Source organism: Ranitomeya variabilis, chromosome 1, assembly GCF_051348905.1.
Source record: "Ranitomeya variabilis isolate aRanVar5 chromosome 1, aRanVar5.hap1, whole genome shotgun sequence".
NCBI classification, from domain to species: domain Eukaryota; kingdom Metazoa; phylum Chordata; class Amphibia; order Anura; family Dendrobatidae; genus Ranitomeya; species Ranitomeya variabilis.
In genome coordinates, this window is record NC_135232.1 from 286,964,102 (window position 1) to 286,976,895 (window position 12,794).

A 12,794-nucleotide genomic window follows, 5' to 3' on the forward strand; every position below is an offset into this window, starting at 1 on the left:
ATCCTGACCTGCTTAACATGAGACTCCCAATCATCCAAAAAAAACAGAATATCATCCAGATACACAATCATAAACTTATCCAGATATTCACGGAAGATGTCGTGCATAAAGGACTGAAAGACTGAAGGAGCATTAGAAAGTCCAAAAGGCATCACCAAGTACTCAAAATGGCCTTCAGGCGTATTAAATGCAGTCTTCCATTCATCACCCTGTTTTATACGCACAAGGTTATACGCACCATGAATATCTATCTTGGTGAACCAACTAGACCCCCTAATGCGAGCAAACAAATCAGTAAACAATGGCAAAGGATACTGAAATTTGACCGTGATTTTATTCAAAAGGCGATAATCAATACAAGGTCTAAAGGAACCATCCTTCTTAGCCACAAAAAAGAATCCTGCACCAAGAGGGGATGAGGACGGGCGAATATGTCCCTTCTCCAAAGACTCCTTTATATAACTCCGCATGGCAGCATGCTCCGGCACAGATAAATTGAAAAGTCGTCCCTTAGGAAACTTACTACCAGGAATCAAATTTATAGCACAATCACAGTCCCTATGAGGAGGTAGAGAATTGAGTTTGGGGTCCTCAAATACATCCTGGTAGTCTGACAAAAACGTAGGGACTTCAGAAGGAGTGGACGAAGCAATTGACACCACAGGAGCATCACCATGAATTCCCTGACAACCCCAACTTGACACCGACATAGCTTTCCAATCCAGGACTGGATTATGAGTCTGCAACCATGGTAGACCCAACACGACGACATCATGCAAATTATGCAGTACAAGAAAGCGAATCACCTCCTGATGAACAGGAGTCATGCACATGGTCACTTGTGTCCAGTACTGAGGTCTATTCGTAGCCAATGGTGTAGAATCAATTCCCCTTAGTGGAATAGGGAATTTTAAAGGCTCCAAATCAAAACCACAGCGCCTGGCAAATGACCAATCCATCATACTCAGGGCAGAATCTGAATCTACAAAAGCATTAACCGGGTAAGATGACAGGGAACAAATCAGGGTAACAGACAAAATGAACTTAGGCTGTAAAGTACCAATGGTGACAGATTTATCAACCCATTTTGCCGTCTATAATTTTGCCGTTCACGTCTGGTCAGAATTCTGTCACATTGCATAGATTCAGGTGTCTGTTCAGAAGACACCGCCAAATGGTGCACAGGTTTGCGCTCCCGCAAACGCCGATCAATCTGAATGGCCAGAGTCATTGACTCACTCAGTCCTGCAGGCGTAGGGAACCCCACCATGACATTCTTAATGGCTTCAGAAAGACCTTCTCTGAAATTTGCAGCCAGGGCACACTCATTCCACTGAGTAAGCACCGACCATTTCCGTAATTTCTGGCAGTACACCTCTGCTTCATCTTGCCCCTGCGAGAGGGCCAATAACGCTTTTTCAGCCTTGTTCTCAAGATTAGGTTCCTCATAGAGCAATCCAAGGGCCAGAAAAAACACATCTACACTAAGCAATGCAGGATCCCCTGGCGCCAATGCGAAGGCCCAATCTTGAGGGTCACCACGCAAAAAGGAAATGATAATCTTAACTTGCTGAACGGCATCACCAGAGGAACAAGGTTTCAAAGAAAGAAACAACTTACAATTGTTCTTAAAATTCAGGAACCTAGATCTATCTCCAGAAAACAACTCCGGAATAGGTATTCTAGGCCATAGGACTGTGAACAACAAAATCCTGAATACTTTGAACCCTAGCAGCAAGATGATCCAGACTGGAAGCCAAGCTCTGGACATCCATGTCAGCAGCTGAACTCAGAGCCACACCAAGATTAAGAGGAGGAGAGAAGCTAGCCACAGCAGCTAGACACACGGCTAAAAAAAAAAAAAAAAATTCTCAAGGCTTCTTTTCTCCTGCTTCTGCCATGCAATTAACACTTTTTTGGCCGGCTGTACTGTTATGATCCTTAGTGGCTGAGGATCACAAATAGACCAGGAAGTGAATATACTTAGGACAAGCTCTAGGGAGATGGTAACTGGACTGATTTGCAAATCTGAACCTATCCAACACAACTAGAGGTAGCCGGTGAACGTGCCTAAAAAATTCCTAGACGTCTCGAGCCAGCCTGAGGAACTAGCTACCCCTAAAGAGAAAGAAAGACCTCGCTTGCCTCCAGAGAAACAATCCCCAAAGATATAGAAGCCCCCAACAAATATTAACGGTGAAGTAAGAAGAAGGCACATACATAGGGATGAAATCAGATTCAGCAAAAGAGGCCCACTAGTACTAGAAAGCAGAAAATAGAGAAGGGGTCTATGCAATCTATAAAAAACCCTTACAAAATATCCATCCTGAGATTTCAAGAACCCACGCACCAACTAACGGTGTGTGGGGAGAAACTCAGTCCACTAGAGCAACCAGCAAGCGAGGGAATCACATTTAGCAAGCTGGACAAGAAAACATGATAAACACTGCTGATCAAAAAAAGAGCAAACAAAACTTAGCTTGTCCTGGATGGACTGGGAGCAAGGTAGTCAGAAGGAATCTGAGTAGCACTGATTACATCGACAGCCGGCAACAAGTGGAAGTGAAACAGAGCTATATAGGAACCTCCCAGGCGATAACGAACCAGCTGATAGCCAAAGACCAGCAGGATAACAAACAAAGCCACCAGGGGGAGCCCAAAGCAAAAGTCACACCATACCACCAGTGACCACAAGAGGGAGCCTGAAAACAGAGTTCACAACAGATAGGATCAGGACTGCGGTCGGTATAGTTCCCACATTCCCAGAGCTTGTCCTACTATTCAGGTTTACCTATCAGGTCAGTTTGGTGATCCTACCACCGGATCATAACAGGAATGGGTGCAGAAACGCAGCAGATCTGCACAAAGAATTGACATGGTCCTTTTTTGAATCTGCTGCGTTTTCCCTGCAGATTTTTCCGCACCATCAGCACAGCATTTTTTTTTTGCCATTAATTTACATTGTACTGTAATTCACTTGCAGATCTGCAGCGTTTCTGAGAGGGAAAAAAAATCTGCAGTTCTGCAGGAAATCCGCAACGTGTGCACATACCCTTAAAGTCTTCCTTCAACCTTAATAACTATATCCTCTGATGGACAAATCTATTCCAGGTTGTTTTTTTGAAAAATGGCATCTCTATTTCCAATTAACCCACTTCATATATTTGGTCTTGGATAGTGTTGAGCGATACCGTCCGATACTTGAAAGTATCGGTATCGGAAAGTATCGGCCGATACCGGCAAAGTATCGGATCTAATCCGATACCGATACCCGATACCAATACAAGTCAATGGGACACCAAGTATCGGATGGTATCCTGTATGGTTCCCAGGGTCTGAAGGAGAGGAAACTCTCCTTCGGGCCCTGGGATCCATATCAATGTGTAAAAGAAAGAATTAAAATAAAAAATAGGGATATACACACCCTCTAAAGCGCCCTGGACTTTACCGCCGTGACCGGGAGCCGTTGTACCTAAGAATGCGCGCTTGAAGGGCCTTAGATGACGTCATGGTGCTCTGATTGGTCCGTAGCGGTCGCGTGACCGCTACGCGACCAATCACAAAACCGTGACGTCACCTGAGGTCTTTCAAGCGCTTGAAATACCTTAGAAGACGTCCGCAGCTTCTGATTGGTCGCGTAGCGGTCGCGTGACCGCTACGCGACCAATCACAAAGCCGTGACGTCACCTCTAAGGTCTTTCAAGCACTTGAAAGACCTTAGGTGACGTCACGGCTTTGTGATTGGTCGCGTAGCGGTCACGCGACCTCTACGGACCAATCAGAGCGCCGTGACGTCATCTAAGGCCCTTCAAGCGTGCATTCTTAGGTACAACGGCTCCCGGTTACGGCGGTAAAGTCCAGGGGCCGCCGGAGAGGTGAGTATATCCCTATTTTTTATTTTAATTCTTTCTTTTACACATTGATATTAATCCCGATACCGATTCCCGATACCAAAAAAGTATCGGATCTCGGTATCGGAATTCCGATACGGCAAGTATCGGCCGATACACGATACTTGCGGTATCGGAATGCTCAACACTAGTCTTGGACAATTATGATCCACATTTTTTTCTAATCCCCATCACTTCACTCTTCATATCTCACTACACATTTCAGGTAATATTTTTCACATACCGTATATGCTCGAGTATAAGACGAGATTTTCAGCCCACTTTTTTGGGCTGAAAGTAACCCTCTCGGCTTATACTCGAGTCATACGCAGGGTCGGCAGGGGAGGGGGAGCAGAGCTGTGTAATAATACTCACCTGCTCCTGGCGCAGTTCCAACACATCTTTTCCCTGGCGCCGGCAGCTTCTTCCTGTAGTGAGCGGTCTCATGGTACCACTCATTACAGTAATGAATATGGACCCCACTCCACTCCCATAGGGGTGGAGCCACATATTCATTACTGTAATGAGCGGTACCATGTGACCGCTCACTACAGGAAGAAGCTGCCGACGCGGGGGAATAGACTTGCAGGAACTGCACCAGGAGCAGGTGAGTATAACGCAGTACATGATATTCACCTGTCCCACGTTCCACCATCGGCGCCGCTGTGTCTTCTGCATCCTCTGCAGTGACGCTCAGTTCAGAGGGCGTGATGATGCGATTAGTGTGCGCCACCCCCTGCTTGAGCGTCAGTGCAGAGGACGGGGAAGACACAGCAGCGCCCATCGGTGGAACGGGGAGCCGGTGAATATAGCAAGTGCCGGGGGCCTGAGAGGGGAGTATGTAATTTTTATTTTTTTAATCGCAGCAACAGCATATGGGGCAAATATCTGTATGGAGCATCTTATGGGGCTATGTGCAGCATTATATGGGGAAAATATCTGTATGGGGTCATGTGCAGCATTATATGGGGCAAATATCTGTATGGAACATCTTATGGGGCCATGTACAGCATTATATGGGGCAATTATCTCTATGGAGCATCTTATGGGGCTATGTGCAGCATTATATGGGGCAAATATCTGTATGAAACATCTTATGGGGCCATGTGCAGCATTATATGGAGCAATTATCTGTATGGAGCATCTTATGGGGCCATGTGCAGCATTATATGGGGCAAATATCTGTATGGAACATCTTATGGGGCCATGTGCAGCATTATATGGAGCAATTATCTGTATGGAGCATCTTATGGGGCCATGTGCAGCATTATATAGGGCAAATATCTGTATGTGGCCATGTGCACTATTATATGGGGCAAATATCTCTGGAGCATCTTATGGGGCCATAATCAGCATTTGTGCAGCATTATATGGGGCATATTTTAATATGGAGCATCTTATGGAGCCCATCATAAACTGTATGGAGCATTATATGGGGCGTATTTTGTATGGACATCTTATGGGGCCATCATGAACTGTATGGGGCATTACATGGGGTGTATTTTGTATGGAGCATCTTATGGGGCCATCATGAACTGTATGGAGCATTATATGGGGCTCCTGATTCAATATGGATATTCAAAAACACTTTTATTGGTATCTATTTTAATTTTTGAAATTTACCAGTAGCTGCTGCATTTTCCACCCTATGCTTATACTCGAGTCATTAAGTTTTCCCAGTTTTTTGTGGCAAAATTAGGGGGGTCGGGTTATACTCGGGTCGGCTTATACTCGACTATATACGGTAAGTTTGCATTCATATTCATACCAGTCTACTTTTCATACTTTATAACATACTCATACATACACTTTTTATTTCTTTATCACATTTATATCATAATTTTTTATCCACACATTTTATCATAGTTCACTCACTTTCCATTAGTTTTTCTTTTCTTTTGTTTTTTTACTTATTTACTATAATCATCTCAAAATGTCCAATTTATGCAATGTATCAATTAGGTATATATGAGTGTTGCTATATGGCATTTTGGGCAATATTTATCTTTCATGCGCTTTGTATGCACAAACCATATTGCTGACATTTTGTTTATGAATCACTTATAGCACAGTGTGAGGATTCTTTGTACATGTCATATCATTTCCATGTATGGCGAGCATGGACTGTCTCAATGCAGAGGGGGGAGCGTCAATCCAGTAACAAGTCTCCATGGTTGCCAGGGTGCCAGGCCTTGCTTTGAGCATCATCTGGGTTACTAACAATGTGACTCCCTGATGTGGTTATGTGATCTGATGATTCTTCCGCTGTGCACTGCTTCCGCCTCATCCTGATAACAAGATGTCGAATGCACGCCAAAGCAATGAGTCACTTCCTGCCAGGTAACTTCCTGAATACATAAACGCTACAGACATATGTCTCATTTCCATCCTGACGAAACCACAAGTGGTGGTGAAATGCGTGTTGAGGTGAGTTTCGGAGATTAAGGTCTAAAGTCCATCATCACGGCTACAGGTAGCTTTTGTTGTCCATTTCATTTTATTTCCACAAATGTGGAGATAGTCATATATTAACTTTTTACCAAAAATGTCTCCAATATGTGAACTCAGTAGTATACCAATATATTTACATTGTCCTCTTAGTAATGTAGCCTTGTATTGCATAACCATTGAGATGTCTAACTTTAAAATTGGTAATATAATACTAATATATATTTTTTATGTTTTATTTCTAACCTTATTGGGTTCAGTGACACATTAGTTTATTTACATTGTTATCTGAGTTATTTAGCTTTGCATTGTATGTCCATAGATTTATTTTTTACTAGATGGTGGCCCGATTCTAACTCATTGGGTATTCTAGAATATGTATGCGTAGTATATTGCACAGCCCACACAGTATATTGCACAGCCACGCAGTACATTGCACAGCCCACGTAGTACATTGCGCAGCCACGCAGTACATTGCGCAGCCCACGCAGTACATTGCGCAGCCCACTTAGTACATTGCACAGCCCATGCAGTACATTGTGCAGCCCACGCAGTACATTGTGCAGCCCACGCAGTACATTGCATGTCCACGTAGTATATTGCCCAGTCACGTAGTATTTTGCCCAGACACGTAGTATAATGCTTCATGCAGATATGGCCCCATAGATGCCCCATATAATGCTCCATGCAGTTATGGCCCCATAGATGGCCCATGTAATGCTCCATGCAGTTCTTTATGGCCCAATAGAATCTCCAGACAGCATTGTGCCACATGTAATGCTGATGCTGAGGCAATAAAAACAAAATATCACATACTCACCTCTCGTCGCTGCTCCTCAGCGTCCCGTCTCTCCGCACTGACTGTTCAGGCAGAGGGCGGCGCAGTTATATACTGCGTGGGCTGTGCTATATACTATGTGCCCTGTGTTATATACTGCGTGACCTGTGTTATATACTGCGTGGCTGCTATATACTGCGTGGGCTGTGTTATATAGTAAGTGGGCTGTGTTATATATAGTGCGTGGCCTGTATTGTGTAGTGTGTGTTCCTGTCGTACAACAGTTTGTTGTGGTGTCTCCGGCTGGCGACGGTGTCTTTGAGATTCCGCATCCTGGGCTTGTCTAGCAGCAGTTTGTTGTGGTGTCTCCTGTTGGCGATGTTGTCTGTGAGATTCCACATCCTGGGCTTGTCTGGCGGCAGTTTGTTGTGGTGTCTCCTGTTCCCGATGTTGTTTTCTTGCTGCTGCTGCTGCTTTTCTGTCATCCTCATTGGCGCATTTTCGTTTACGACCCATTCTAAAATAGAAACACAGGGAGATGGCGCCCATACAGGGAGACGCAGGCACACACCCTACACAATGGCGGCACTTGACAGCAGTGGAGGACAATGATGATCCCAGAATTTGAGGTAGACTGTGCCTGTCGCTGATTGGTCAAGGCCGGCCGGCCTCGACCAATCAGCAACGCGGGATTTCCAGGACAGACAGACAATTAAACCCTTATACAATTATATATATATAGATTGGAATTATGCCATATTAAGCTATATTTATCTCGTTTATATCCTTTTTGGTCATAGGATACTAATATACAGTACATATTTAGAATTTTATATTTTTTTGCCGATGTTCAATTGATCATAGAAGTATCTATACTTTGTTCTTCGAGTCATACAGTTGTCCCTTGGCCCTTTCACCTTTTTTCATAGTGTATTACATGAATAGTATTTTATTGCATTTCATATTATATTTAACAAAATATCTCTTAACATTTTTTTGCAGGTTTATTATTCCCTTATCCTTGCATAGACTCTATATTTTGATGTACAGATGTCTGACGCAAATACTCAATGTGTGAACATACCCTAAGTGCTCTTGCAGATGACCATATTATCCATCTGAGTGCAATATCAGATCGCATTAAGACCAATGTTATGCTATGGGGCCATGCACATGTCAGATCTTTTCTGGATCAGCAAATTTGGTTGCATGCCCAAGTTTGCTCTGGTATTTGGATTGCATTCTGCTATGCAAATCAGTTAGTCCATGGAAGTCATAAGACTGCACCCAGATGACATCTGAGTGCATTTGGATTTTCATGAACTGACAGAACAGAGAATGTGGAGACACGAGTGTCATTGGGTGTTCTGTAGGAGCTGATATAATAGGTAAACAGCAGCCATTCCACAATTCACAAATATCAATTCAAGACTTAATGTTCAGACTCATATGACTAAAGTCTATATCTCCTTACCTACTGAAAATATTCTTCTGACCTAATTAAGGTTTAGAAATTTCTCCTCATTTGAAAGAATCAAATCCCACTATGATCACACTTTGATTAAGCTTTGATGATAGTTTACTCAGAGTGTGATTTGCATAATCGATCCCATTCTCTTGGATTAGAGGATAAACGGTCTTCTGCACCTGCCCTAAGGCTATGTTATTGTTATAGAGCTTGAAATGGGGTGTCAGAGTGTTTCATATGTCTTTTCAGAGTTTTGCGAATCATGGTTATTCGAAAACCCTGGTAATCAATATTTGGGAAAATATTCAGCAAACCTGGCAAATTTCAAAAGATTTAATAATCTCTAATGCTAGTTTCACATTTGCGGATGGAGGGCTGCGTACATCCTCCGTGAAGCTCCGCCCACCACCGCACCTCCTCCGGTCAGCTTCATCTACGTCAGCATGTGGCATGCGTACCCTATCTTTACCATTAGGTATGCAGGCCATGCCGATGTATGCGGATGCCTCCGCATGCAGTCCGGACCAAATTGCAACTCGTTGCATTCGGTGCAGGTCGCCGCACCGCCACAATGGCGTCTGCGGAGGAATCCGCATACATTGACATGGCCTGCGTACCTAAAGGTAAAAATAGGGTACGCACGACACATGCCGCCGGAGGTGGAGCTGACCGGAGGAGGTGCGGCGGTGGGCTGAGCTTCCCAGAGGACATACACAGCCCTCCATCCGTAAATGTGAAACTAGCCTAAGCCCAACTTATTCTCCAGCATTTTGTTCACATTTACATTACCCCCAAAAAGTATTTTGATTTGTATCAATATTTCATTTATAGTTTTTATGATTTCGTTTAATAAAAAAAAAATACTAAAAAAATTAAGCTGTCTTGAGAGAGAAAAAAAATCTAATGGGAAAACCCTTTTTTATTGATCTATTAGGCTGGTATAACACTAATACAGAAAAATGTATAATACCATAAAATTTACTTTTATATGTAAAAGAAAAAATATTGAACTACTACTTACAAAACAAAATCATCTCCCCATTCATTTTTTTTTAAATGTATACTAACATTTCTGTCCTTTCCTTGTTTGAAAAAATAACAAGATGTTTCTTAGAGCATCTTATTGACTGCAGCCGCTATAAATTTAAAAAGGCAATTGAGTCACATATATATGCGCATCTGATTTTTTTCCCCTACCTTATCTTTAAATCCTATCAAGCACTTTCAATTTAGCTGAAACTATTGCGAACACACGTAAAATAGAGACTCAGTCTCGGCTATTATTTCATGTGGTGTTTAAATTTACAGGGAGAGCAAATGCTGGCTTCACATGAACACGGTGCAGTTTTAATGAAAACAGGAATGCCTTTTTACCAAACTGTCCACAGATGGAGGAAGATAAAGGATTAGGTGGGAATGTTACCTTTTCTTTTGTCAAATACCAAGTAGAAACATTGGTTAAAGGCCTTAAAAAAAGACCCATTACCACAGGGCGGAAAGTCAAAGAGCTTGGCTGCCCTAATACTCAGTTATCTCGTTTCTGGATAATGGAATGACCCCTCGCCTGCCCGAGCTGTGCAACAATATAATAGCATAAGCAGTGTGAATAAAGAGGTTATTTTTGGAATCCAATTGAAACAGTGTTGGAGTCTCTTTGACAAGGAAGCAATTGAACACGATGCAATGCTCTGGGTAAAAAAATATTGAATTTAAAAGATCTACTTCTAAGCTGATTTAAAAAAATGTAATAGAGACCTCCATATTTTAAATGCATTTATTTAAGGTTGCTTTTATTTTTTGTTTTCATCTTTTTCTTTTAACTTCAGAAATATTATTTCTTTACTGGATGTTTTGGTTCCATGCTCAAATATGATTGTAAGGTTTAAAAAACATCTTTATTAAGGACATACCATGTAAAAAACTAGAAAAGAAAAATTATTGTCGCAAAGGTTTTTTTATTGGATTATAAGATTTTGTTTAAAGGCTCTCGCCTCATACTGACATTCATTTTAGATGCAAGAAGGTCAATAGAAGAGATGCCTGTCATCAGATCTGAGATGTGTCAAGTTGCTGTGCATGTGTAAATCTAGATTTACATATTCGATATGCCAAACAGCAATAAACGTTTACGTTGATCAGCCAAATCATTAAAACCAGGTGAAGTTAATGTAATTGATTATATTGTGACAATGTGAACGAGTGGGATATATTAGGCAGCAAGTGAACAGTCAGTTCTTGAAGTATAAATGTTATAATCCTGAAAATAATGGGGAACTATAAGAATATGAGCAACTTTGGCAAGGGACACAATTGTGAGGGCTAAATTATTTGTCCAGGACATATTCAAAATTACAGGTATTGTGGGGTGTTCTAAGTTTGCAATAGTTTGTGCCTATCAAATGTTGTCCAGGGAGGGGAATCTGATAAACTAGTGTCAGGTAACATTTCCAGGAGTCACAATAATGCTTCAAAGTGTCTCAGGAGCCATTTTTCAAACTCTACAACATCAGATTATATGTTGCTTGTGCTACAATAAGCATCCAAGTGGCCTAAATGTGCTACCATGGCCTGCAACGTCTCTGAAATTGTCTGCAATCATACACATCTAAGACATCATAAGCCATGAATGCAAAGTGAGCTGCCAGCAGCAAATCTTGAAGGTTTGTGTGTCCACGTACATTCAGTGTGACAGAACATTCCTCGGTCAACCATTTATAACCTCATTTAAAAAAGCCAAAGGGGTACATATGTTTATTTCTAGATGATACTAAATAAATCAATATGTCTTTAAAATTTTTTTGCCATTTTTTAATCATTTGCATACCACCTGCCGGAACAGGAGGATGTGCGTTCTCCACAGTGTCACTACTTCACCATGGATCCAAAGAACCTGTGACACGCAGACACTCACTCCACCTGGAATACACATCCTCCTGTTCCGGCAGGTGGAACGCACCGCGCCTCTAGTTCCGGCTTCTAACACACACACGCTTCCGGTTAGCAGTTTCCGGCCCTCAAGCACAGCACCAGCGCGCGCACTCTGCCAGGTACTAATAAGGACTCCGAACACGCTACTATCACCCTCCAGACTTGCGGTGGATACCGCGTCTTTGAACACACCTCTGCTCATGACATATTGGTAAGTTGATGCACTTTTAGGTCCCTGCCTTTTAGCACCATGGCCAAATTTACTCACTGCATATATATTATCTCCAGATTGGCTAATAATTGGCTCCTGACTACCAGTACATCAGGCATATCCAAGATATTGGTAGGTGTCGTTTCATCTTTTGCTGACTCACCTTATTTATTAATATATTTAGATCACCACCTCATGTGCATCCTACCCCAGATTCCCAGCGTTCACTTATGGGTCAAAATTGCACACCCATTTCCCTACTTCTAATAGGTATGTTCAAGTTTTTTCATTACCTTACCGCCTTCTGGCACTTATACATGCCATAATCTCCTCTGTATATCTACATGGGTCGATTATGTTGGATAAGCTCACTGTGCTACTTACTGTATGTCCTTTACCATGACCTACCTGTATTTTTTTGCTTGCTTTGTATATACAGTGCCTTGCGAAAGTATTCGGCTCCCTGGAACTTTTCAACCTTTTCCCACATATCATGCTTCAAACATAAAGATACCAAATGTAAATTTTTGGTGAACAATCAACAACAAGTGGAACACAATTGTGAAGTTGAACAAAATGTATTAGTTATTTTTGTGGAAATTCAAAAACTGAAAAGTGGGGCATGCAATACTATTCGGCCCCTTTACTTTCAGTGCAGCAAACTCACTCCAGAAGTTCATTGTGGATCTCTGAATGATCCAATGTTGTCCTAAATTCCTAATGATGATAAATATAATCCACCTGTGTGTAATCAAGTCTCCGTATGTTAGGGTTGGCAGAAAGCACCGAATATATTTATTAGGTGAGATAGGTGCGTTCGCAACCCGGGATCCACCGTGCAGGAAAGAACCTGCTGCTAAGTAAGGCGGTGAAGTAAATTAGTATAAATGAACTCTGTTACTTCACAGAGCCCGTAGTAAAGAGAACGCTGTGCCCTGTTTAGCTCACAGGAGACACAGCTACTGAGTAGAACCGACAGTGGTCATACAGTCCAAACCAAACACGCAGCTCCTCTCCGGTGGAGCTGGAATTCTAATGGCTATTAGCCAGCCCTGAATCCACTCATAAGAA